The sequence below is a fragment of the Lontra canadensis genome, unplaced genomic scaffold (genome assembly GCF_010015895.1).
Source record: "Lontra canadensis isolate GAN:19392208 unplaced genomic scaffold, GSC_riverotter_1.0 scaffold92, whole genome shotgun sequence".
Taxonomy (NCBI): domain Eukaryota; kingdom Metazoa; phylum Chordata; class Mammalia; order Carnivora; family Mustelidae; genus Lontra; species Lontra canadensis.
In genome coordinates, this window is record NW_022631086.1 from 7031478 (window position 1) to 7059413 (window position 27936).

Genomic DNA, 27936 nt, shown 5'->3' on the forward strand with positions numbered 1-27936 from the left:
GAAAACCCTGGTCAACCAAAGCTGACATTGTTAGGCAGCCAGACTTATTACTGTTGGGAATTGTTAAATAATCGGAAAATTTAACTGTGTGTCAACGTTTGTCAAATTAGAGAGGAATGCCTTCAAAAAACTGATACCCATGTTTAATTTAGAGGAATGAGTTGAAGGAGGTTGAATTATGGGCATAACCAGTTAGATGAATGTGGTTTGAGCTCCAGTCACTGAGTTTTTCCAGCCTTTACAAGTAATTTGAACCTTTTTCATTTTTCCGGTGTTCTTCTCCTGTGAAATGAGAAACCCTGTCTTGTGTTTCCTGTCTAGGAAGTTAACTTTTCTGGACTCATTTTCTGATATCTGAATAATACATTCTGTAATAATTTGAAATGCTTGGATAAAAACACAATTCTTAGCAGAAGATACCTCCCAGTTTGCTTATCTTATTCCATTAGTAATAATTTTAAATACTGTGACAAGTGAGAAGGAAAGTGGCATGCATATTGTTTTGTCTCCTTCCTCAGCTTTGATTCTGAGGGACTTGGGAATAAATTAAATAGTATGGGATTGGGGTGCCGCCCAGAATCTATCTGTTCTAGCTTACTAGAACATCAGTTCCCAGCCTTTTTGGGATTTATGGTGTCCTGTTTGTGTTTGATTTTGCACCTCCCTCCACCTCACCATTGTAATGGCTGTGACAGCCAGGACTGTGTTGTCAGGGGAGAGCCAAGTGCTGATATATGCAGTCCACACATTATCACCATAATTCAGTTTTATCTAATTATGTCAACCTTTAATTTTAAGTAATTACTGCCATTAACAAGCCTCACAATTTCATTGCTCTGTGAAATAGATTTAAGTTTTTCATCAATTAAAATTAATGTTGTTTTGAAAAATTTTATGAAAATACAGTGAATAATATTTGTATCTTATGTATATTTATGTGGAAGGAATGTGCTAGAGAAGCATTAAGTACCATCGGGGGTCCTTCCTAGCCTAAAAATGCTTTCCCGTGCAGAGGCATATACAGAAGCAATAGTGTTTGGAAGGTGCTTTGAAATCAGCTTTCTATGAATTTAATGTAATAAGTTTACTGTAAGTAAATAGAGGGGTTGTGGGGTTTATCCTATGGTTCAGGAATGGTGTATCTTTTTTTAATTCTGAGAGCCCAGGGATGTCACAGTGCCTTCCCTTTCTCAGCTTTCTGTGTGTTGCACGTAACTGGTCCGCTCGGTGGACTTATGGTCACAGTGGTGCGATCTCTTTGGCTGTCCTTTGCCCATGTTCAGATGGTGAAGTTCTTTGTCTTTCACATGACACAGAAAGATGGCATGTGCTTGGTTTGGGAGAATCAGTTTGTTTCTCTGGCGTATATAAGACAGCCAGAACTTTTTGTGGGAGATAGGGTAAGTGCTGTCCTTTGAAAGATGCTGCTAATTTGTGGAGGTCAATTTAAACCAATTCCTTCAACTTTTAAATTTTATTTTGTTATTATCAAACCTTTTACTGGATTGCTAATGACTGGCAGTTGAGTTGGTTTGAGTTGGACCTCTTTGATGCTAATGAGTGGTGAAGTTGGACCCAAGGTGAAATGTCTGGAGAAGGAGGCATGCTGGGGAGACTGGACTTACTCACGAATTAGATCATGAATGAGCTTCCAGAAGTTAGGATTTGGTGTAACCCCTTCCGCTTCATTTTGTGTCTACCTGTTGTTACCACATACTATGATTTTGAGAAGTGAACTGTCTCGTTGAGTGGGAAACTCCATGCGAGAAGGGTAACAGAGATCGAGATCTGCCTGGGGGTATTGGGTGAAGATAGTCCACTGGGATGCAGACTTTTAACCACTAAATGTTTAATCCAGTGGTTTTAATCACAGTCACACTTTTCTGTGTGAAAAATATTTTGTTTCTTGGCCTCTATTTTTTATATGTGGAACTTCAGCGTTGCTTGAGATTTATAACTTTCTGCTTACTTAATTTTCAGTATAATAACATGGCTAATACTGTTAGTAGTCTCACTCTGACTTAACATACATGACATATATATAGGGACATCTAGAAAGAAGCACAGTAGTCTTCCCTTGTGCATGGGTTTGCTTTCTGTGGTCCCACTTACCCCTGTCAGCTGCAGTCTGGAGATAGATGGTCCTCCTCCTGACGTAGCACCAGAAGGTCACTGTGGCCAAGAGCTCTGCGCAGGGCCGGCGTCATTCACGTCCTCACGTAGGCGCTGTATCCTTTCACATCATCGCAACAGGTAGGGGGAGAGTAGCACCAGGTATTTCCAGAGAGAGGGAGAGAGATCACGTTCATATAACTTTGTTAGACTATATTGTTATAATTGTTCTATTTTACTGTTATTGTTGATTTCTTATTGTGCCTCATTTATAAATAAACTTTATCACAGGTAAGTATACAGGAAAAACGACCTAAATAGGGTTCAGAACTATGTGTGGTCTCAGGCATCCACTGAGGGGATTGGGTGTGGATCCTTGAGCATGTATATATTCTATCTGTTCTCTCTTCGAATTCTCAGCCCCTGATAAATTTAAAAACAAAAGGACAACCAGTAAATTACTAAGATAGTTTGGTTTGAATATAAACTTCTAAGTTACTTGTAAATGGATTTTTTTTTTTTAAAGAGAGAAATGGGAGAGTGCGGAGAAGGGCAGAAGGAGATGGGGAAAGAATCCTAAGCAGGCCCCATGGCCAGCATGGAGCCCAATGTGGGCTTGGTCCCGCAACCCTGAGATCATGACCTGAGCTGGAATCAAGAGCCAGACATTCCACTGACTGAGCCACCCAGGCGGCTCTAGATGTAACTGTATGTTATTTAGAAAGATGCTTTTTCTTTGACCGAATCTCTAGAAATTCAAGTAAATGAGGATCTAAGTGGGAGTGACTGCTCGCCTGTGGCAAAGGCTTTCCTGCTTCCTTTTTTTCTGTCCACCTGATTGGCTGGGATAGAAGTTTTTGAGTCCGGTTTGCCTTGTAGGGTCTTCGTATTCCTTTGTGTTTGTTCAGGGCCCCCACTAATGGTTGTGGTTTGACCTGTTTTCATGACTGTGGGCACCAAGTAGCTAAGTTTGACAAGACTCAGCACATAAAGAGGAAAGGAGTTTTGGATTCTAGAAGGAGACTTTGGTTAGGACTGGTTGAATGAATTAACCAGAAGGTAGCTGCCTCTGGGGAACGCTTCTCGGAAGCTCTGCTTTCTCTAGTGGAACTCCCAGGCCGGGGCAATCGGAGCCAATGGGCAGAGTGGGAAGAGATACGTGGTTTATGGAGGCCCTGAGTTTGAGTTTGGATATGTCATAGACCTGAAGTGTGCACGCAAATAAGTGTGGCAGATAGAGGACCTACGCATGTAGATTTTTCTTTTCTTTCTTTTTTTTTTTTTTAAAGATTTTATTTATTTATTTGACAGAGAGAGCGATCACAAGTAGGCAGAGAGGCAGGCAGAGAGAGAGAGGAGGAAGCAGGCTCCCCGCCGAGCAGAGAGCCCGATGTGGGGCTCGATCCCAGGACCCTGAGATCATGACCTGAGCCGAAGGCAGCGGCTTAATCCACTGAGCCACCCAGGCGCCCCTTTTTTTCTTTAAATAAAAAATTTACTGGGGTGCGTTGGTGGCTCAGTTGGTTAAGCTTCCCACTCTTGATCTTAGCTCAGATCATGATCTCCATGTAGGATCGAGCCTGGGTCTCCGCGCTCCTCAGCGGGGAGTCGGCTTGAGATTCTCTCCTTCCCTCTCCTCCTCTCCTTGCACAGCAAACCTTCTCTAAAATAAATAAATCTTTTTATTTTTTATTTTTTTAAAGATTTTATTTATTTGACAGAGAGAGAGTGAGAGAGAGAGAACAAGTGCACGCACACGCAGGGGTTGCAGCGGGCAGAGGGAGAAGCAGGGAGCCTGATGTACGGCTCGATCTTAGAACTCTGGGATCATGACCTGAGCCAAAGGCAGACACTTAACCAACTGAGCCACCCAGGAGCCCCTAAAAAAATCTTTCTAAAAAAGTTTACTATGTTATGGATACTGAACCCCCTTTCCTTTGTGTATGTTATTTTTTCCCAGTTGGTTGGTTGCCGTTCAACTCTTACCCTGTTCATGATGTATTTTGATGTATAGAAGTGTAAGTTCGCCATGTATTCAGGTCTACCGATCTTTTTTCCATGCTTTGACTTTGATGGTTTGCTTAGAAAGTTTTCCATAGATTATTTTTTCTCTCTTTTTTTAAGCAGACAAGTATTTAAAACTTTTTAAAATAAGCTCTTTATTTTGGGATGATTTTGGGTATACAGAAAAGGTACAAAGGTAGTATGAAGAGTTCCTGTATGCCTTTCCCCCAGCTTCTTCCAATGTTAATATCCTGTGTAACTACAAAACGTTTGTCAAAACTAAGATACTGGTGCATCATTTACTAAACTTTCAATTTCTTTTAGAGTTCATCAGTTTTTTTTGCAAGTGTCCTCTCCTAGGGCACCGTGCTGATATAGCGGAGTGGGTTTTAAAGAGGCGGCTCTGAATGGCGGGGTGCTCCACGCAGTAGCTGTGCCCAAAGCACGTTTGTGCGGAATGTTTCCAGTCCTTTCACACAGACGGGATTTAGATGGAGAATATCTTTGATTGCTGGCCTTGTGAGACATCTGTGCCCTGGGGAGCAGACATCCTGGCCATGGCACTGTTGAGTCTGTGGGACCGGATGGAACTGGGGCCTGGAGATGCCTCTCAGGTTATCCACACTGACTGTGCTGCTTCCCTTTCTCTTTCCTGGTGACTCCCTCAGGTGTCTTTGCTCCCACTCTGTCACCTCATTCTTCTTTTGCCTGGACCAGAGTGTGAACATCATGATATGTTACTGATTTGTGACTCTAGGAGAGGAAGGCACCTTTACTGTGAAGAAGTTTTTTTATATTCTAGACATCAAGGTAAACCCAGAATTTCACTGCTTTCATCCTTCAGAATCTTGGTGCTAGGTACGGCCATCTTCTGATGTACTGCCTGGAGGAAGTGTGTGTTGTACCTAATGGGAACAGTGTGGTTGACACAGATAAATGCATGTTTTACTCCTTTGAAAGCTCTGACAATCTCTGTGGCTTCTTTGCCCATCTCTTCCCTGGCCTTAAGTGGAGACAGATGAGGGTAAGGGGTGGATGGGGCGCCTGGGTGGCTCAGTGGTTAAGCCTCTGCCTTCAGCTCGGGCCTTGATCTCAGGGTTCTGGGATCGAGCCCCACATTGGGCTCTCTGCTCAACAGGGAGCCTGCTTCCCCCCGCCCCCCGTCTGACTCTCTGCCTACTTGTGATCTCTGTCTGTCAAATATATAAATAAAATCTTAAAAAAAAAAAAAAGAAGTAAGGGGTGGAGAGGGCAGGCCGGCGATTAGGTGGAGGAAGCCGTGCTGGGTGGCTTCGTGCCTGCACTGCTTGATAGAAGTAGCTTCAGCCGGGGAGGCCTTAGATGCCTTCGCACGTACGGTCTGTAGGCTTCGCAGCTCTAGAGGGTTCCCGTGAGTTGGGCTGAGCTTTCTCACGGGTAATGAGTAGCTTCTGCTTGTGCGTTCAAGTCAGTCTCCCTTCTCCTAGCTGAAAACACTTACATTTTCTTAACTTTTCCTGACTTGGAAGACACTCCTGCCCTGCTTGTCCGTCTAGGAAACGGTGAGAACATGACGGCCGTGCGTGCTTTAGTAGGAGAGATCAGTGAAGGAGCAAAGAAGGCATTGGCTTTGGTTTTCTATAGACCTTGGATTTCTGTAGCCAGTTTCTGTGGTGTTGCTCTACTCCATCCCAACTGGTAGAATCACTTGATGATACTGGAAAGCCTCCAGCCAAGCCACAGGTAACCAACAGGAATATAATTTTTAAAGCAGAATGTCCTTTGGTGGATTGTACTGGCTTCTCTTTGGCCAGGTAGGAGGCAGCCTTTTTTTTTTTTTCTGGAGATTTTCTCAATGGTTTGTGACTTTCCGTTGCAAGTAGTAATAATCCTTCATATATGCTTAACACGTAGTTCACAAAGCACTTGTCCACCTGTGCCATTTTATTTGGTCTTCACAGCAACCTTGTACATTATGTCAAGCACATATTTTCTTATAGTATGAGGAAACTGAGGCCAAGGGCTTTGCCTGTCGTCATATAGCTGTTAAGCAGAAGTCTTGGGGCTTGAACCAGCACCAGCTGATTGAAAGTCCTGTACCCCTTCCTGTACCCCCTTCCTCCCCCTGTGGCCTCCCCTCCGAGCTGGTGCTGTCAGCTTGTAGGTGCGCCGCAGGCGAGGCTGGTGGGTGTTTGCTGTTGGCCAGTCTTATATACTATTGGGGACAGAGCATATATGCCAGATGGAAAATCACCTGTTGAGTGCATGTCTACCACTTTTCTTCCCTTTTTCCTTCATAATGGGATTGGGTTTTGTTTAGACCTCCTCCCTGTCCCTGGGTGACTGCAGAGAAAGTGATCTATCCCCTTACAGGGATAAATCCTGATGTATTTCAGCCCCTCCTGCTGGTCCCATTGCTGCAGGTGATTGCTGGAGGGCTGAGCAAGAGACCTGCCGGGTCCTGGCCAATGAGATGTGAGAGAGGTCTGCCAGGAGGTTCTGGAAAATTTTCAACCATAAAATGGCAACACTAGAGGAAAGGGCAACACCCTTTCCTCTAAAAACTGTCTAGATGTGATGCCTACAACTGTTACAGTCATTTTGCTGCAATTTGAACATGAAGCCAGTGTACTGGAGAGGACAGAGTCAATAAAACAGCATAGAAAACTCCTCAGAGCCTACCACCATCCATTTTGACTTGTTATGCAAAATAAGTTTCCTTGTTGATTAAGGCAATTTGAATTGGGATTATTGGTTACTTGGACCTAACGACATGCTAATTTATGCAGTAGCTACCAGGTTGATGGGTTGCTTGCTTGCTTGATTCATTTATACATGAAGGAGAAGTACAGGATATAAAGGTAGAATTTGATCTAGTCAGAGGGTCAGAGATGGCTTCCCTGAGGAAATGGCAGAGGCCTTGGTGAGGGAGATTTCCTTTTCATGCTGGGCCTTGTATCCCGTGTTTAAGGATTTTGAATTTTATTGCAAAAGCAGAGCTATTGAAGGGTTTAAATACATTGAAGGGTATGGCAGGAGGGCAGTGAGCTATAGTTAGGTTAGGCCGCTCCTGCTAAAGAATATCTTTGCTTAACATTCCAAAGGGTCAGGTTTGATTTGAGCAGGCAAGGAGTGGTCAGTGGTTAAGGCCCTGGTGATTAGCAGGTGCATCCAGAAAGCACAGAAGAGCGTTTCAGCTTGGAATCTCCTAGAAATAAATAATCCAGATTCTTTTCTTCCTCTTTCCCAGTATACACACACACACACACACACACACACACACAGGCAGCTTTCATGTGTTTTAATTTAAGCATAATTTGTGAATGAATGTCATTCTCTTAGGGTTTGAATCATTAAAGTTAAAAAATTGCAGCCAAGAAATCTGTGTTGGGGTTATAGAAACAGTATAGATGGTTTCATCGTAAATAAAATTTTAAGGATGCATTAATGTATCTGAAATTGAACTTTTAGCATCTCCGAAGGTTTTTCTCCAGGTTCGATGTAATAAGATCTGCTCTGAATCTCATACATATGGATATATTAGCAAAACTGGATTCCATCCCAGTGTAAGCAGGCGGGGAACCAGCCTGAACCGGAGAGGGGAAATGCAATGAAAGCTGCGGTGTTCCTATAATTATATTAGGATGTGATGTCGTCCCTCCCTATGTTTATTAATTAGTGGAGTTGTAATGAGACTTCCCCCCGCCCGTGCTTTTAAGGATGCTGATCAGTGGGCATCCAGGCAGGATTTTAGTCGTGTTTTGGGAGCCTTCTGTGTACAAGTGGGAGGGATCCGTGTTTCAGGTAGTGGCAGGTGAGCCTCCCGCCAAGTTGGCATAATGGGGACAGGACTCTTCTGAGTTGCCATCTGTTTGTGGCTGATGGAAACCAGCAGTGACTTCCGAGGAGTTTATGTTGAAATACTTAGGAATTAGTAATGTTAAGACCACGCTGATCAGGTATTAAGAGGTGGGGGGAAATAAGACTGTATGTAGTGATTTTTCATTATTACTTGGGTTGAAAAGTCTCCACCCCCAGCCCCTGAAGACCCACAGCTCTTTTCTGCCCACCCAGGCTGACCAGTCCAGTCGGGCTCAGTTCTGCACTTGAATTTCCCATGGTAAGGCAACACCCTGTTCACCCCACTCACGTGTAATATTGTGCGTGCTGTTTGCAGCCGAGGGGGTTCGGTTTGTCTCCGTACCTCTTTAAATGTGTCATGTTATTTTGTTGTTTAAATTCTAGTGAGATATAGTTAACATAATTTTTATGATTTTAATCATTTATAACGTGTACCGTTCAGTGGCATTAAGTACATTCTTACTGTTGTGCGACCATTGTGATATTTTTAGCAAGTACTTTGACATACTTAAAAAACTGTGAATTCTTCTTTTCCGTGTATCAAATGTATATAAAAAATAACAAGCATGCTCTGTCTAATGTGATGTCCCTTTGGATTTTAAGCTGGAATATGCTTCCTTTCCATATGGAAGCTGGCTAGGTGGGATGGAGGTGCTGTGTCCATGTTTCTCTGGGTTTGGTTTGCTGCCCTTGCCCCGGGAGGTCCTACCGGCCAGGCACAGTGGTTTTCAGTGGTGTCTGAAAAGCCGCTGTGTCTCCTGATTGATACTTTAAAGCAAGGATATGGAATAGAGAACAACTCACTTCTCCTTGAACCCAGCATCACTTGCTGTGTTAGTTACAGGAGCTGAACTATGGGGGCCTGGTGAGGGTGTGGGCAGTTGGAGTTAACCCTGTTTTTAACCCCTGCCGGAGAAGCAGGGTCTGGGGTAGTACCTGTCACCTCCTGGCTTGGAGCCTGCTGGGTCCCACCTGGAGGTTTCTATCTTGCCTTTTTTGAAATAGTCAACGGAAAGGACTGTAGAGCCCTCTATCAGGGGTTTCTTGGTTACAAGTCAAAGAGACCTAAGTGAACTTATGCAAAAAAGGGAACTTAGTGAAAGTGTTCTGAGCTGTGTACTGCAGTCTTAGCAGGGATGCAGGGGGGTCTCAGATCAGGACCCAGAGACTGGGATGCTCCACAAATGGTCCTGTTGGCTCATTCCTTCTCTCTCTCCTGCTCTTAGCTTCCCTCACTGCCTTTGACTTACTCTTTTTTTGTCACAGACCAGCATTCTCTATTCCTTATTCCCTGTAGCAGACATGGCCACCATCACTCAGGTTTTCCATATTATGAACCAAGTGTCTCGAGAGAGACTGGTTTTTCTGTGTTCCAGAATTTCCTGGGAAGAACTGAGAGTGGTCCTGGAAAATGGTGACACTTGTGGTACACTGTGGGAGGACACAGGGCAGTTGACGAGGTCACTGAGGTTTAGCAGAAAGGACTTCTCTGCTACAATTTACAAAGAGTGTTAACAGTTATGAAAGGACCCAGACTATAAAAGCACCTCAGCTTTGCATTAAAATTTAAAGCAAAATGAAACAATAAAGCTAAAAACTAAATCAAGATGCTACCATCAGAAAGATGCTACCATTACCAACTAAAAAATCCTGTAAGTTCAGGAGATGAACCTACTAAATAAATTCTGGAATTACGTTTTCTAAAATTAAGTGTCTTTTTTAGTAGAATGCATTATAGCTTATTTTCATATCCACATTGTTTGAGTTCAGAGAAATTGTGGTCAAAGTTTAATCAAGCAGGATAGCTTGATGTGGGAGACATATTCTTGAAAACTTGAGTATAAATAAAATATTTTAAATTATATTTTAAATGCACAGGGAGAGCTTGCTAGCAGAAGTCCGTCTGTAATTTTTTTTTCTAAAATTGGCTAGTTTGTAAATTTGAATCTTCCTGCATCACAGTCACTTAATTCAAGATGTGTGAGGGTAACGTATGGAAGTGTTGAATCACTATATTGTACACCTGAAACTAATATAACACTGTATGGTAACTCACTGGAATTAAAAGAAATTAAAAAAAAAAAAAAAAGATGTGTCTGTGGATCGGCCATCCTTGCAGTCATTATCTCATTCGGGTCTCCAGGTCGTTCATTGGCAGGTCATGGACTCCACTGATTTCCAAGGTTATGAGGAAGAGCTGTTCCTATTTTTAGTGGTTTGGGTGCACACATAGATCCCCTGTGTGAATTTGGGAACCGTCTGTGAGCTGGAATTAAATTGGGATTCAGTACTCCGTGTGAGTGGTGAGCCTGTATGTAGTTACCCAAGGAGATTTGACAGCATCACTCAGTGACTGCTAGCTGAAGAAGAGTGGCCTGATAATTTTGGAAATTAGTGCCCCTTGAGAATTTGGGAATTTATAAATGTGTTGGTTTGTCATCTTCCCAAATGTGCATGATCTACTTTGTTTGCACGTCAGTTGTAAAAGTGGTTTTTGTTGTTGTTGTTGTTGTTTTTTTTACCCATTTGAGTTTTAGTATATTTCAAGTTAAAACTCAGTTTTCCCTCCTTCGACCATATGGGTTGTGTTATGCCAGGTTACTGGAGCTGAGGGGAAGGGCATGGTCCGCACCTGAATAAACGTGGCTGTAGTGGAGGACACCCTCCAGACGGCTGCTCGAAAATGCCCCTTACTCTGCTAGATTTCCTGCCTTCAGAAGGGTAGGGAACATTTCTTACTGCTTTAAAGGATGTAAAAACCAAGTGGTATTCTAAAATAGTGCTGGAAGAGCCCTGCTATTGAATAAAAATTGGGAGTGTTGCATGTAGGTCATGGAAAGCCCTTTATCCCACCTGACCTTTCTCTTCTGTGGGCTTCTTTCCACAGACCCTGGGGGATGCCCCTGAAATGTCAGGTCTTAAATAGAAAGCCTTGAGCCCTGCTTCTCTCATCAAAAATGCAGAGGCTGGGGAGTTCTGAGGACTGGGGAGACTCGGTGTTTTCAAAATGACAAGTTAGAAGTAATAATGTAAAAACAGAAAAGCATATAGGAAAGGACTAATTTCATGTGCTACCTCATGGCAGCATAGAAAACGATCAAGTTAATATGGTGAATTTGACAAGGCATCACCTTTTAGTTTACAACATATGTTACATTCTTCAGAGCATTTTTTTATGAATGCCACTTTTGATTCTTATTTGTTGATAAGGTGTGGAGCAAATAGTCTGCACACTTATAGATGGGAAACTGAGTTTGGAGAAGCTGCGTGACGCTCAAGGCTCCCAGCCACTAGCCAGTGGAGCTGCCCAGATCCTCTTTTCTGCTTCCTGGTCTGGTTCTTTCCCAGCTCACTTCCATGCCTGTCCAGCTTAAGAGAATTTGTATTTGGGGGCGCCTTGCGGGGGGCCCAGTTGGTTAAGTGTCTGCCTTCGGCTTGGGTCATGATCTCGAGTCCTTGGATTGAGTCCCATGTCGGGCTCCCTGCTCAGTGGAGAGCCTGCTTCTTTCTCTGCCTCTTCCTCCCTCTCTCTCTGTGTCTCTCATGAATAAATAAATAAATAAATAAATAAAATCTTAAAAAAAAAAGGCAAGAGAATTTATATTTGATGAAAACTTAATTTACTTATTTAGACCCTGGGCTTCTCCCACAAAAGAGTTGAGGTAGCTTAAAAGTAATGACTGAAAAGAAAGTTGTGTTGATAGAAAATTTTTGCTTAAGTAAGGGAGATACGGGCTTTCTTCTTAAACTTTAAAATGGGGATCAGAGGGAAACTGTTTATTTGATGAAAATTAAATCCTCGCTGTACACCCAGAGCTACCTACCAGATCTTAGGTCATTGCCCAGCCTGCAAATATTAGGCATTATATAAAACCTTTTTCTTTTGTCCCAAATTTCGGATTGGATGAATGGGGAAAGGAATAAACAGATGAGGGAACTCTGTGGTTACAGATACCGTGGCTTTGCTGTCTTAATATTACATCTGGCTTGCTAATTTTTGATGTTTTTATAAGTTGAAGCATAAAAAACAGCAAAATATTATAGTACATTTATAAAATGGAGCAAGATCATCCGGTCTCCACCATTATTACAACTCTCCACCAGACCTTTATTTTTAATCCTTTTCTCATACACGTTTTTTCATAGTTTTAATCAAGACTTACAAATACCTTAGGGATGCCTTGGTGGCACATTCAATTGAGCGACCGGCTCTTGGTTTCAGCTCAGGTCGTGATCTCAGGGTCATGAGATCAAGCCCCATGTTGGGCTCTGTGCTCGGCTGGGGGTTGGGGGGGACCTGCATGAGATTCTCTCTCCCTCTCCCTCTGCCCTTCCTGCTTGTACATGTGCACTCTCTCCATTAAAAAAAAAAAAAAAGCCTACAAACACCTTTGAGTGCTTTTAAAAATTTAACATGGCATAAATATTTTTCATGTTTCTATATGTTCTTCATAATTATACTGTTATTGTGATAAAATATGTATAAAATGAAATTTATCATTTTAACTGTTTGAAAGTGTACAGTTTAGTGGCATAAGGACGTGTGCATTGTTTGCAGCCACCATCGCCACCATCCATCTCCCAGAACTTTCTTTGTCTTCCAGAGCTGGAGCTCCGTGTCCATTAAACAGTAATTCCCCACCCCTCCCAGGCCAGCCCCTGGCAGCCACCCTTTTGCTTTCTGTCCCTCTGAGTCTGACTACTGGGGATTCCTCACATAAGTGAGGTCGCACGCCGGATGTCTTACAGGGTGCTTGTGACGGGCTTCCTTCACTTAATGGGTCTTCAGGGTTCATGCGTGTTGGAGCATGTGCCGGCGCTTCCTTCCTTTTTTTAAGGTTGACTGATAGTTCGTGGGATATATATGCCACACTTTGTTTATTCGTTCACCTGTCGATGGACACTTGGGTAATTATACTTTTTTGAAGACTGTAGTTTTCCATCAAGCACAGAAATTAAACTTCAGTATCTGGCTGTTATGGGGTATTTGGATTACTTCTAATTTGGGACTGTTTTTTTAAAAAAAGGTGTGATAAATATCCTACTTTTTGATCCTCCTGGGTTGTTTCTTTTGACTGGGTTATGCTAGCACTCATGCTCGGTGTTGTTTGCTCCCTACTCAGTTCGAGTTTAGGCTCAACTTTGAGCTGAAGAGAATTTCGGTGTATGCTAAACAGAATGCTTTACTCTGCAGTTTACGTGAACACACCTTAGCTGAGGGAGGAAGGACCATCCGGAGAATTCCTCCCTCCCTCCGGGTGTCGCCTCAGCCAGAGCAGAGTGCAGTGGCTGCAGATGTCAGAAGTGACGGCCGTTTCCCAAGCTGAACCGATGTCAAGACGGTTCACAGGCGTCTGTGGGCTGGTGAGGCGATCACACCAGTCTTCAGGAGTGACGCACGTGCAACGCCGAGGCCGTCATAGTCGCAGGACCCGGTGGTCGTGCTGGGGAGGAATCGCTCTGGCTTCCTGGTCTCGCGGGTGCCGCTCACCGGCCGTCTGGGAGCGCAGAGCTACAATGACAGGTGCGTCTGGCCCTCAAAGGTCGCGCGTCCCGGTTGGCATGCCAGCATGTCAGACAGAAGAGCAAAGCCACAGTGAGCCGAGGATCCAGCCTGGCTTTACCCAGAGGGAAGGCAGCCCTCGCTGCTTTTTATGTGGCCCGTCGTTAGACGGAGGGGCGCATCGGCCCCGAGAGGCCGGAGGAGAGTTCAGTTTGGGCTCTGGCGCAGGCTCCTGCCGTGGTAGCCCTCTGTGCGCGGGTTGCAGCCGTCCGCTGGGGAGTCTTCCAGATTACTGGGGAATCTTCCAGATTACTGGGGAATCTCGCTCCTCTGCCGGTCACCTGTTGCTGTGGCGCTCCAGTGGCACCCCAGTGGCCGTCCGGCCCGCGGAGGCCAACGCCCTCTCCCCGGCGGGCCCGGTGCTGACAGCCGTTGCCTTGGTCTCTGCAGCGGGGGTGCCGTGTTTGCCTTCGCCTGGCGGGATGAAGGCTCTGGCACTTTCCTGTCAGTCCCGTCCCGTCTGCTCCGTGTCTTTCAGAAATTCCTCAGTGGCACGTCCGTGTACCTGTCTCTGTTTTCTGCACATTGTTTTTGTGTAACTTCTTCTCGTGTATTATTTTTTCCCATTGTACTGGATTCTCTTAATAGTCCTAATTTCATTCAATTCTGTTGGGTTTTCCAGATGAAAAAATATTTACAAATAAGGGTGATTTGGGTTTTTTCCATTTTTATGCGAGTTCTTCCTTTTTTTTTCCTGTCCTAATGCACTTGTTGGTGAACATCTCGGGCTTAATCCTCCCCTTAGCCAGACCGCCTTTAGCCCTGTCGGCTTTACTTCCTTTCTGCCCATCGCCCGACTGCTTTCTGGGAAGCTGGGCTGGAGCTGGAGTGTGTGCGTTATCACTTCCTCCCAGTGCTCAGTGACCTGGGCGTTGGGAAGGCTCTTCCTGATCCGTGGTTCTTACATTTTTACATCAAATTTGGGTTTGGTCATTTGTTATTTCCTCTAGAAATTCTGGAGTCCATGAGAACGGTCAGAGTTGGCCTAGTTTCATACATTGTTTGGTTCTCATCAAATAATTATACGTAACTTTCCCTCCCTGTTCCAAAGCAGCACGGGCATAGAATGGAAATTACTGTAAATCCTAGCAAAACAGTTTGGTGGAAAAGTATGGGCTTGGAGTCAGATATCAAATCTTAGCTCTGTCACTAATAGCCCGGGGAATTTTGATAAGCTTAACTTAAACTCTTTGAGCCATGGTTTAATTGTTTGTAAAATGGGGATTTTAGTATCTCACAGGGAGGCTGTGAAAGTGCAGAAAGATGTAAAGTGGGTCCTTAGTAGCGCAGAAATCCTCAGTTTTTGCCCCATGCTTCGTCCTCTCTCTGATGAAGTGGTTCATCAGCACAGTTGGGCCGTTCTGCGGCCATTGTCAAAGGTTTGGTAGACTTTAATTTTAATTACAGATAAGTTTCCCCCCAATAATTCTTTGTCTTTTAATTTTTAAGTTGAATTAGGGTGATTTTTTACGTATTCTTTTAATAGTTTATGCCAGATTTTAAATGTTGTTTAATGGGCGGAATATAAATAAAATTATAATAAGAGTGTCTAATGTTTATTGAGTAGTTATAATATGTGGCAAGCAGCTGTTCAAGGTACTTTTCTTATATTTATTTACTCCTGCCAACAATTCTGCTCCATAGGAAACTTGCATGAAAAGTCACCCGGCTCAGGAGTGTGACCCAGCGTGCACCACCTAAGGGCCTGACTTTGGCCACGGCACTGCCATCGGGGCTTGAAGGGCTCGTCGTCTTTATTCTGGCTTCCTAAGCCCGTTCTCTTGTTTATATGTGGAGAGACATAGGTAGAAAAAAATAAATCTGGGTTTTTGGAAAAGCTAATAAATTATGAAGTTAGATAGCAAGTCTTAAATATAGAGCATTCGTATTTATTGAATACTTTAATTCTAATCTGTATCATTACGACTTTTTCCTTACCTTGGCAGTATAATTTCATTTATTCCCTCTCGAAACTGCCACCCAGATATGAACCTTCTACTATATCTGTAGAACCCTGGTTTAACTTTGTCCTAGATTGTTATAAAATCTTCATTATTGGGATGTTAAAAAACTTTTTATTGTAAAATATACATAACATGGAATTTACCATCTTAATCATATTTTAAAAAATATTTTATTTATTTATTTGACAGAGATCACAAGCAGGCAGAGAGGCAGGCAGAGAGAGGGGGAAGCAGGCTCCCTGCCGAGCAGAGAGCCTGATGCGGGGCTCCATCCCAGGATCCTGGGATCATGACCTGAGCCAAAGGCAGAGACTTTAACCCACAGAGCCACCCAGGCGCCCCCATCTTAATCATTTGTTTAAAGAACAGTTATTTTTAATGCTTGAGTTCTTTATTATTATTGTTTTTTAAAGATTTATTTGAGAGAGAGCAGAGTGAGAGAGAGCACAAGTAAGGGGAGGGACAGAAGGAGAAGCAAACTCCCCACTGAGCAGGGAGCCCATTATGGGGCTCAGTCCCAGGACCCTGAGATCATGACCTGAGCTGTAGGCAGAGGCTTAACTGACTGAGCCACCCAGGTGCCCCAGTATTTGTCTTTTTGTGACTGGCTTATTTCATTTAACACAATGCCCTCCAGGGTTTAGCTGTATTGTAGCATGGGTCAGAATTTCATTCCTTCTTAAGGCTGAATAATATTCCTCTGTGTGTGTGTGTGTGTGTTTGTGTGTGTTGTGTGCACGCGTGTATGCACACACATTGTGCTTGTTTGATAAGACACTTGGGTGCTTCCGTGTCATTATTGGATATTATTGTCAGTATAGTTTTTGTCAATAAATTCTTCTTGTTTATGTCCAAGTTTGAACTCTATTTTTTGCTTTGCTGTTGGACAGTCGTGTACATCCTTCACTGGCTTTATGTTGCCAAGGACTAGTCATTCAATCAGGATTCTCTTAGCTCTGCCAGAGAGCACCTTGTTGGGCACTGGTTAGAGAATTTATCTGGTGGTATTGAAGTTCATCTGTTTCCTCCATCTTCTCCCACTCGGCAGGGAGCTCCAAAGCACTAGTCCCCAGCCCTGTGCCTGGGACTGTGCGGGGCACTTGGTGGACATTTCTTGCATGAGTGTTTCTTGGCTGCTTCCCTTAACTCACAGTTCATTTCCGACTCCTGCAGCTAAAATTAACATACATCATCTATGGATTTGGTGCTTGCCTTTTTTTTTTTTTTTTTTTTTTAAGTCTTCCCAAGCTTTAAAAATTTCTTCCTGAGATTCTGGATCCTTCACTGATGAAGTGTCATGAGTTAGAGCTAATTTACCTGCCTTCGTGGGGCTTACGTGTGGCAGCTTTTAGGGCTGCCTTTACTTTTGTACTTTCTCTCAGAGTTTATATGCCAGCTTCTCGTAAACACAGACTATAATTGGTTTATTTAAAGATTTTATTTATTATTTGAGAGAGAGAAGGGCAGAGCACAAGCAGGGACAGGGGACAGAAGGAGAGGGAGAAGCAGACTCCCCGCTGAGCAAGGAACCTGACATAGGGCTCCATCCCAAGACCCGGAGATCGTGACCTGAGCCGAAGGCACCTGCTTAACCGACTGAGCCACCCAGGCACCCCAGTGATTGGTTTGTTTAGTATAAGCAGTTTTTCGGTCGTCTCTGCTCTGTCCTATTTTGTTCTGTTATCAATTGTTGGTTATCACGTGGTAATTGAGAAAACACTGGAATTTTAGTCAGGTGGGTAGCTATTTTGGTACAGTTTCCTAAGGGCTGTGTGTCGAGTCCTTAAAGAGGAGGAAGGGCATTGAAATGTCTCACATATGCTTTGTCTCTTGTGGTTCAGAGTTTGTGGGGTTTTTATTGTTTGTTTGGTTTTTTGCCCTTTAGAAATTTTGAAAGTGTTGCTTTGATTCAGGTGTAACTATCCTCCCAAAGTAAAATAAAATGTTCTGAAAACTTGGGTTTTAAAGTTTGAAAGCACTGAGAATGAATCTGCTGGGGAAACTTTGCCGAAGGTTACATGTGCAAATCTGTAGAATTTTGCTTGAGGGAAGACATGGGGTGTAAGGGGGCCAGGTGATGTAGGGCCTTGGAAACCTTCATAGGGCACTCACGCAGGGGGACCTTTAAAAGTATTTGCAGATAAAATTTTAGAATCTTTAATTTCTAAATGAGAAATTTGGGAGTGGAATTTAGGAATTCAGGAGGGTGACTCCTAAAGGATTTATTTACTACCACTGATTGTAGGCTGTCTGTGTGCTGCCCTCAGGGAAGTTATATCCTCTAGTAGGGAACAAAGCCTTATGGTCTATAATTAAGGTGCTGAGTTTCATGCAGTGGAGTGGCAGATGTGTTTCAGGCATCTAGAAAAAGAACTTTTTGAGTTGGGAATTACCAGTGATCCCCCACATTTTCACCATTCTATTCTTTTTATTATTTTCTGTATAGATTCTATTCTCTCATTGCCCCCAGAAGAGTGATCTTATTAATAGCTAAGGTCTTTGGTTTAGTGTAAGATCATGGCTTTAATAGCTCCTCTTTGTTCAGTACATGATTATATGCTTTGTGATGAGCCTAGTGAGGGAGAGGATGGAGATGGAGAAGAGGATCTGGTGGTGAGCCTTGGGGAGCCCCTGCAGCCCACATCAGACAGTCAGGCCGGGGTAGAGGAGCTAGGAGAGGAGATTAACAAAGAACAGTTAAGGGGGAGGAGGAAGGCCAACGGAGAGTTCCTGCCGAGATCTTTCAAAGACCAATGTATTTAAAACCTTCCTCTACTCTGTGAGATAGGTACTCTCATAATCTCCATTTCACAGATGCAGAGGCTAAGACTTTGCGTGGTTGAACATCGTAGCTGTGCTCGGGCAGTGGGGTGGTAAGTGATAGAACCAGGGTTTGAAATCAGGCATTTAGACTCCAGAGGCTCCGTTCTTAACTGTGGCTGCTTCCCATTTTTTTTTTTTTTAATTTATTTTTATTTGACAGAGACATAGAGAGCACAAGTAGGCAGAGCAGCAGGCAGAGGGAGAAGCAGGCTCTCTGCTGAGCAGGGAGCCTGATGTGGGGCTCAATCACGGGACTCCAGGATCATGACCTGAGCTGAAGGCAGTCGCTTAACCAACTGAGTCACCCAGGCACCCCTCGCTGCTTCCCATCTTTATAGGTGTTACCACACTCAGTTACAATTTCAACCAGAAACAAATGTCACAGTTTCGTTTGTGTAACTTCCCCTAAGACAGGTGTGTAGTCTTGGCATATTTTACACTTGAGCTTAGCCAAAAGGTTCAGGAGTGATCAGTACATGTCTTAAATATTGAAAAATAGTTGTGGACTTTGATTAGTGGTTTTAGAGACATAGGGAGCCCCTGACCTGTGTTTGGGAATCTGGTCCAGCCTTGTTGTTTTACCTGTGGAGGAATGGATGCCCTTTTTGTTGAGGATCTTACCTAAGACCTCACTGGAACTGGACTTTGGTCTCTTGACTCAGAGGTCAGGGTTTCCCCCACTGCACATTGCCCTTGGAAATGCATGTTCTTTCACGGTGTTGTAAATGGAAGTTAGGTAGTGTTGAAGCGAGTATGTAAGATGCTAAAAACACTCCCGTCAAGATCACGGATGACCTCCATGAGGCTACTTCTGGCGTATTCATCCAACTTGACCTTTCAGAAGTTAGAACTGTTAGGACCCCACTCCCTGTTGACTTTTCTTCTCCTCTGCCCTGTTCTTTGTCAGTTTCCTCTGCTGCCTCTTCCACCTTGGCCTGTCCTGGGGTATTGGGGTTCCATAGGGCTCACCACTAGACCATCTCTCCTTCACCTTAATCTTCTCTCTCGCCGAGCTCACCATTTTCTGTAGTTAACTCATCTTTGTGTGGATGAGTCTTAAATTAATATCTCTAGTCCAGACTTCCCCTCTGAGGTTCAGATTCATATATGTCCACCTTCTTGACCTTGACATTTGGATGCCTCGTAGATACTGCAGACTTAACACACCAACTGCATCCCCTTCCATAGGCCCTCTGGACCTTTCCGCAGTAGCCCCCTCCCCATTCTGTTCTTCACCTCAGTTGTTGCCACCACCTGGGAATCATTCATGACGGTAGCAGTGAGGGCTGACATTTACTGCGTGTTACGTGCTGGGCATTTCCTTAAAGGCATTATGTGAATTCACTCAGTCTCTTTAGTCCTAATACCAGCACCAGGTAATAGTAAGAGAGTAGATCACGCAGCTCCCACGAACCAGGCACCGTTGCAAGTGTAAGTGCCACATCACTGAAGTCTCACAGCCCGTCCGGGAGGTAGATTCTGCGACACTCTCTGATTGGTGTCAGATACTGAAGCACAGAGGGACGAAGTTCCTGCCCACAGCACTCAGGGTCCCTCGGGCAGTAAGTGGTGGGGCTGGGAGTACGGCCTCGGCAGAGACTGAGCATGTGCCACGCCAGCCCTGCGTTGTAGTGTGAGTCTCCCCTGTGCACACACGAGGCGGCAGTTCCTCCGTTTCCTCTCCTGCATCTGGCTCCGCAGAACAGGGCTCCAGGTTGCTCTCTTCTCCCTCTGACCACTGAGCAGCTTCGAGCCGGCCCCATCGCCTCGCCTCTGGATCGCGGCAGCCTCCTGCCGTCCTTCCACTTCCACTCCGGGCCTGGCCCGCGGTGCTGGTCCCGACGTGAGAGCCGGAACATTTCAGTCTGCTGCTCAGCACCGGGCAGCGGCTTCCTGCTGCTGTCAGAATTAGAGTTGAGCTCCCTTCTGCGGCTGACGAGGCCCCTCCTAACCCTTATCCTGTGCCCCGGTTTTCTGCTTTGGGCCCCCCCACCCCTGGTCTTTTTTCACGTCCTTGTGTGTGCCAGTCTTCCCTGCCTCTCCGCCCCGCCGTACCCTGGCTGCATCGCTTCTCTGGTCTGTGTTGTGGTCCCTTCTCAGAGGACCTTCCCTCCCCGCCCCGCGGAGGGCCCTGCTTTCTCCTTGGTGCGCCCTCACTGCCAAGGGCAAGAACCTTCTGTGTTTGTCTCTTCCCTTTGGCTGTTCATCCCTCATTAGAATGTAAGTTCCTGGATGGCTAGAGCTCAGTAAATATTTGTTGAAGGAGTAAATATAGATTAAATTTTAGGCTGCACTAGAAACCTAAATTTTCCCTCTTTCAGAAAATGTGTTCAAAGTTCCAAAGGGCTGAATCATCTATAGACAGGAACACAATGCTTTGCTACGTTGTAAGAGCTTGTCCAGTCCTGCTGCTTCTGGGGCTCCTGGTCTACAAGAGTCCAGGGACGTTTACACCTGCGTTTTCCGTTACTTCACTTTCAGCCCTACCCATTTGTCTCACGCACCACAGAACTCGACCCTCGGGAGACCACTGCTGCCCGGCATGATGGTGCTGGCATTTTTGTAGACGGCAGAAGGAAGCCAGGCAAGGGCGCTCTCCCCCACGGTGAGGGGCGGAGCATCCGAGTGTTTGGCTCTGTCCCTACCAGGGAATGACCATCGGATAAGGTGACCTTTAAGGTCCCAGTGCAGCTGTGATCAGCTCTGTTTCTTCTGGCATTGGTCTACAGATCGAAGGCCAAGTTGAGACATTTGGATGGCCACAGGCACAACTTGCTTTAGCTTTCGCTTGCTGCCCCCCCTGTTCCTCTGCAGCTCTGTGCTGCTGTCCCTAGGGCTCTTCTGGAACCACCTTAGCTATACAAGGACTTTAATGGCAAGTTTACTTTGCTCAGTACTAATTCTCTCAGGATGGGGTCCAAGAAAATGTGTCTTATGCACATCCCTGGAGTAAGCAAAAAGGAATTTAGGCTAATTTTAGTAAAAAGGCAATAACTGTTAGCAAATTAATTAAGATCTTGTTTGTAGTTCTGTTGTGGATGGCAGTAAATTATCAGCTTATTTAAGACCCTGTGACTTCCAGAGAACTGTCATTCTGTGTCGGTGGAAGTACTTAGTGCGGACGGGCCCCTACTAGGAGGCGTAGGAGTGAGCCGAGCACACATACTTGCAGAATTGGAGCGCGTTATCTCTTACCGCAAGTAATGACTGTAATGAACCAGGGAGACCTTTCTTCTAAAACAACAAAAACAATATGTTCTTAGTTGACAATGGAAGGGTAAACGTGACCTTAGTTAATGACTGCTTCAGCTGTTCTCTGGTCCGAACCTCATGGTGTTGACAGGTAATAGCCAGCCAGCACGGATGGTCCCAGCCTGGCCTCACTCACACCCCATGATACCCTTTCCCAGCATTTGCTCTTCTTAAATTTGAACTAACTGGGAAGTGATGGGGGTAAAGCAGCGTCTTCTCTGCAAATGTACAGAGGTGTTTGTGTTATGCCAATAGGCAAGGCCCAAGTTACTAGAATCTTTAGGTGTTGGTTCGCCTGTCTTTCCCTGGTGCCGAATGTCACCTTTAACAGCCCCTCAGTTTGGGAGGTCAGGGAAATGAGAGTCCTCACAGACAGCGAAGGGTATGACCGGGGAAAGTACTGCTGGTGTGACAGCCCCAGTACGTTGTGGGTTACAGTGACTCGTGGACTGACCTGCCTAGCAGCGATGGTGCTTAAGACATTACTTCTTTAGAATTAACTAGAGTTCCGAGTAATCCATTGACAAACAGACTTTAACCTGCTAGCGTGTGGGGTAGCTGGGGAAGTTTGTGCTGGGGCCCCCAGAAGCAAGGATAGGCCTTGGCTGCCGTGGCAAGAGCAGCAGCTAGCCTCCAGCTGTCCTCTGTGGGAGTGCTCAGTGTGGGCCGCGTAGGATCTGTTTCCAGTGTCACACTAGGCCTGCCCACTCTGACTTCCTGGTGGCTTTTATGTGGAAGCTGTCACTCTGCACCTGAATGTCAGACCTTCTGCCGGGACACCTTAGGATGATTTGCAGGCCGTGCAGAGGACACTTCTGCAATGTGGAGAGCCTGAATGCACTCGCTTCTTCCTGCAAGAGTCTCAGGTGTGGGGGCACCGGGAATATTCTTTTTTCTTTTCTTTTTCCGAAAGCAGTAATCTTTGTGGGCTTTCTGGGCCATCTCAAGCTTGAATTCTGCTTTCTTCACTCGCAGATTGTCCTGTCACCTCTGTCACCTGATTCCTGACTCTCTCCCCACTTGTTTGATACTGGAGCCCGACTTCATGTTGGGCCTTTTGGGCAAGGGGTGGAGGCAGGTGCGGGCTCCCTTCCTTTAGTGCTAAATTTAGCATCCCCAGTGGGAGTGATAGAGCTTTTAAGAGATCTTCAATCTGTTGGTTGTCAGTCAAGTGGGCTGCCCTGTATTTACTTGAGATGCAGCACTGGGGGAATGTTTTCACAGCTCCTTGGAGACCCAGAGGTGTCCTGTCTTGGCGTATGATACGGTGAGCGGTATTGACAGTCCTACAGCTCTGTGAAGCAGGAACCAAGGTCAGCACCGCACCTTTCCCTTTAGTTGTTTTGGTATAATATTTTTTGGAGTGTTTAGAGGGGAAATGAAGAATAAAATAGATTTTGTTGACTCCTTACTTTGAATGTAAATGATCTAGCACTTTCCAAAAATATAGATTAATTCACGTCTTAATTTTTTTATAAAAAATATTTTTAAAATATAAAATATAAATATTTTAAAATAAAAAATAAAATATTTTTAAAATACAAAATTTTTTTATAAAAAATAATTTTTTATTCATTGTGTTTTTGTTATTAGAACTCAAGATGGTCTTCTTGCTTGTGTTGATTTGAGGTGCTTAATTTTAAAGTGCTTTGGGGTGCCTGGGTGGCTCAGTGGGTTGAGCCTCTGCCTTCGGCTCGGGTCATGGTCTCGGGGTGCTGGGATCGAACCCTGCATCGGGCTCTCTGCTCAGCGGGGAGCCTGCTTTCCCCTCTCTCTCTGCCTACTTGTGATCTCTCTCTCTCTGTCAAATAAATGAATAAAATCTTTAAAAAAAAAAAAAGACCTATGCTTTGATCTTTCCTAGGAAAAAGTGAGATGTTACTTTGATAATATCTTTTGCCTGGCTTAATATGAGGAAATTTTTGTTATGGGTTTAGAAGAACAGTTGCTCTGCCAGTGAGAGTTTTTTCTTCTTGATCATTTTACCCATTTTATTACTCTGTTTTTTTTGTAATAGATGTCAACGAGTATTTGTTTGATCCTGATTTTTTTTCCCCCTTTTAAACATCTAATTGAATAAATACTTCTGGAAGCCCCACTCTCTGCGAGGCACTGTGTTAGGAGATTCAGACATAAATCACAGTTTCCGTGTTAGGGAGTTGTGTGAATGAGGTCATCCTTCCTTTACACGGGAGTCTGGGGGGTTGGTGTTCAGAGGACTGGACATGGTTTTTGATAATGTAGAACAATTAGTGATTGTGAAGAATTTAAATCTTGGATATGTTTTCTTTTTTTTTTTTTAAAGTTATTTTTATTAACATATAATGTATTATTTGCCCCAGGGCTACAGGTCTGTGAATGATCAGGCTTACGCATTTCACAGCACTCACCATTGCACATACCCTCCCCAGTGTCCATAACACCCCCACCGTCTCCTTACCCTCCCACCCCCCAGCAACCTTCAGTTTGTTTGTGAGATTAAGAGTCTCTTATGGTTTTGGGAGACAAAATATAAAGGAAAAATATATTTATTTATCTTGATTGGATATGTTTTCTACCATCTAGTGAAACCTTTAGAAGATGCCATTAAATTTACATATAAACTGCTTTAAGATTTTTCCATGATTTAGCTCAGGCCTGATAGAAAGATGTGATCTTTCCTTTCTCTGTTATATTATGACCTTAATGTCGGGGGAAGATTATAATATAGAGCTTGATAGTAATATATCTACATTATATACTGTACACTCTAAGTGTACAGTACCCTCTCTGTGTACATGAGGAGTCCTCAACACGTGGCGTATTTAAACTGTGCAAAAAAGTAGTTTCAAATGACTTCACCGGACTTTAACTTTGGATAATTACAACAAAAAAGAGAAGAAAATGGCTTGTCTCCCTCTCCCAGCCCAGTCATTTGATACTGGTTTAACGGGGACAGCATCCTTGGCTTGTCTCCTTCCCCTGCCCTCCCTTTGTTCTTACTGAGACATACAGCAGACCTGGCGCTTCTCTTCCTAGAGCTTTCAGGCACAGACGGTACTTGGCTTGGCTTGGAATTCAGCATGTGAACCTCTTGACCTCTGCCTAGAAGGTCATTCCCTAGACCATACGGCTGTTATTTCGGAATGCTGTTGTCAGGTGGTGCCTCTTTAGGACCAAGCCAAATGTGTGGCATTAACTAGGATGGGCAGGAGATGCATCGTGGTGGAGGGAAGACTCACTTTCTCAGTAACTGAGGAGACAAAATTGACAATTCAGTAAGTAGGAGAATGGCATATTTTTCTTTATATAGTCTTTTTTCTTTTTCTTATTTATCAGCTTGAATGTTGTTGAAAGCTAAGCCTCGGTGTGAATTTTAATTAGAACTGGAGTATGACATTCGTCTTGTGGCAAGACTAATATGAATACATTTAACAAAAGGAAACCTGAGATACTATAAAATGACTGAAATAATATGCTTTTTATGCCATTGTATTTTGGGGGGAGGATGTTACTTTTTTTTTTTTTGAAGATCTATTTATTTATTTTATGGGGGAGAGAGAGAGAGTATGCAAACGTGGAGGGGAGGGAGAGAGAATCCCAAGTAGACTCCCCACTGGGCACCAACCCTGATGCAACCTGGGGCTCGATCTCACAACCTGAGATCATGACCTGAGCTGAAACCAAGAGGCAGATGCTCAACTGACTGAGCCACCCTGGTGCTGGGTGTTTTTATTTTTGATATTTTAACCCTGGTCATTTATTACCTTATCCTCCCTTGTTTTTTAAAGTCATCCTTTCTTTGTTTTCTTCATCAGGAGTACCATTTTCTTGACATTTTGGAATAAGTGGCAGCCTAACTGTAGATTTTATTTTTATTATGAAGACTGAGTTCTTAAAGAAATTCTTCACTGAAATTAAAAACCACTTCACACCAAAGGAGAAAACCATGGTTAGAAGAACCCACTGCACAGTTTGATTTCACACTTAAATGGTGGCCCTCGGTGCCTCTGTAGCTGTGAAAACTGTTGGCTCAGTCCCTGGGGACAGAGCTCAAAGCCCTGCTGTCCTTAGGAGGGTGGCTAAAGTCAGGTGATTAACTGAAGACACGATTTTGTATTTGAGGCTCTGAGCCATCTTCAGGTTGGCAGGAGACAGTCTTACATTCTAATGGTATTTAAAGGTGCATTCTTATCGTGCAGTACACATTTTAACTGTTCAAATTGGGAGAAACACTCATTTGTCACCTAAATTAGAAGGTCAAGGCTGTGTTTTATTCATAGTTTCTACACTACTTTGCACAGAAGCTGGGATGTAGGGCGGTCAAGTGTGTGTTCAGTGAATGAATAGATGGACAGATGTAAGGGTAGATGAGTTTACTTAGTTTTAATTTAAAAATATTTTATTAAAAAAAAACAGCAATAGATATCTTATGTAAAATCTGAGAAAAAGCCACTTTGAGTCCCTCCAGCTCCCAGTTCCTTGGGCACGTACCTGGGGGGGAAGTGGACCATCACATGGGGCCCGGTGGAGCTGCCGCAGCTTGGGAACGTTCTGGGAGGGATATTCAAAAAGGTAGAAGGAGAAAGAAATAGAATCTCATTTGTTTCCATGCATTTTACTAGTATCTGAGAGAGTTAATTCAGATTTTGGGCTCCCAGACTGAAGTCCCTGCCTTAATTTCCTGATTTATAGAACCAGCTTAAACCCTGAAGTCTTTCTTTCCCCCATCCTGATTTTTATTCTTTCATCAGTCCAAAGAGATGATGGGGACAGGTGGCAACATTTTGTGGGTAATCAGGGAGGCAGGGAGATGGAGTACATACCTTAGAGCCATTAATCTTGTTCATTAACTAGTTTGATTGAGAGTCTTCCTTTTTAGGAATGATGGGAAGGGCATGTTCTGTGTCTATCCGATCTATAGTACATTTTGGACCGTATTATCCTAGCCCTCAAACAGTTGCTTTTTCAGAATTACCATTAGTGTCGAACCTTTATTCATACCTGCTGTGGGAAATAATTACAAATCCCATCGTGCGTTTGTGTGGGGTTGTTTAGACATCATCCTTTTCATCCTCCGGTGGCTTTTCTGTGCTGCTTTAACGGTGGCTTGTTTCTCCTTCAGCTTTCAGTACTAAAGAAAAGCTGTCTTTCCTGTTTCTTCATTTCTGATAATAAGGTTTGTTTTTGTTTTTTTTTAAGATTTTATTTATTTGACAGAGATCACAAGTAGGCAGAGAGGCAGGTAGAGAGAGAGGGAAGCAGGCTCCCCGCCAAGCAGAGAGCCTGATGCGGGGCTCGATCCCAGGACCCTGAGATTATGACATAAGCTGAAGGCAGAGGCTTAACCCACTGAGCCACCCAGGCACCCTGTTAATAAGATTTTTGTCAGCCATCCTGAGTCTCCTTTTGCTTTGATGGCAGGCATACCGAAGGCCAGGTTTTTTGTGCATAGCATTAACATTTTTACTGTCTCCATTTTCTTAACTGTTTCTCCTTTTAAAATTCTGTTTTATAAGATGATAATCTTATTTTGTATGTGCTTTTTATAAAGTGCTTTTTTTCTGGAGAGAGTCATGTTTTTTGTTTTTTATAGATTCATTAAAACAAACTACATATTCATTAGTCATTAAATACTCATTTTGAGTTTATGCTTGTTGGTACTACAAGTTTTTTCCCTGCTAATTCTGGTCAGTTTTTCTTTTCTTTTCTTTGTTTTTTTAAGTAGGCTCCCACGGGGTTTGAGCTCGCAACCTCTAGATCAAGATAAGAGCCGAGATCAAGAGTCAGGTGCTCAACCGACTGAGCCACCCAGGCGCCCCAGTTTTTCTTTCTTATTTCTTCTTGGCCTTGCTCAGTATCTCCAAATGTATGTGTTCACGTACTATTATATTTAAGATCTTAAGATTGTGGTGAAAGAACTTGAAGGAAATAGAGCTGATCTCTTTCTTCCGAAAGCTAAGCTTTTGATAAATGATTATGAATCCCTTCTGAGAACCTGGGTGATATAAATCATTGCCTGAACACAAAACTCATGTTCATTATCTCCAGCTCTGATTATAGCCCTTAATTGAAATGTGGTTTAAGGGAAGATTTGGATCATTATCCTTTTCCCTGCTACCCAGTATCTGCTCTTTTTGTTGAAGTAACACTGTTTTCTGGGGAAGAGTGTTCCTCTACTGATCAGGTGGAAGCACAGTGGAGATTTAAATTCCTTGTACATTTTCTTATGTTTTATTTGCATACCTACTCAACAGTACTACAAATGTACTGAATTTTCCCTTCCACTTTTCTTTCTTGTTGGTGTTATTGTAACCATACCTGTGGGCAGCAGGCAGCTGGAACCTGCAGGGACACAGACATCTTTCTTGAGGAACCCATTTCATAGCAGCCATTTCT

The 27936-nt window shown here is 43.9% G+C and overlaps 1 protein-coding gene across 5 annotated transcripts in view; it reads left to right on the plus strand.

Moving 5' to 3' along the window:
* The window catches only part of TULP4 (TUB like protein 4), a 223243-nt gene that overhangs the window by 7790 nt on the left and 187517 nt on the right, over window positions 1-27936 (plus strand). Inside the window, exon 1 of one of the 5 annotated variants that reach the window (XM_032836459.1) lies at window positions 22805-22825. The exons of 3 other annotated variants lie outside the window; for them this stretch is intronic. The gene's annotated coding sequence lies outside the window, so the exon portion shown is untranslated. Of the gene's footprint in view, window positions 1-22804; window positions 22826-22853; window positions 22872-27936 lie in introns of those variants that run through there. One more of the 5 variants, XM_032836457.1, reaches the window with a different exon arrangement.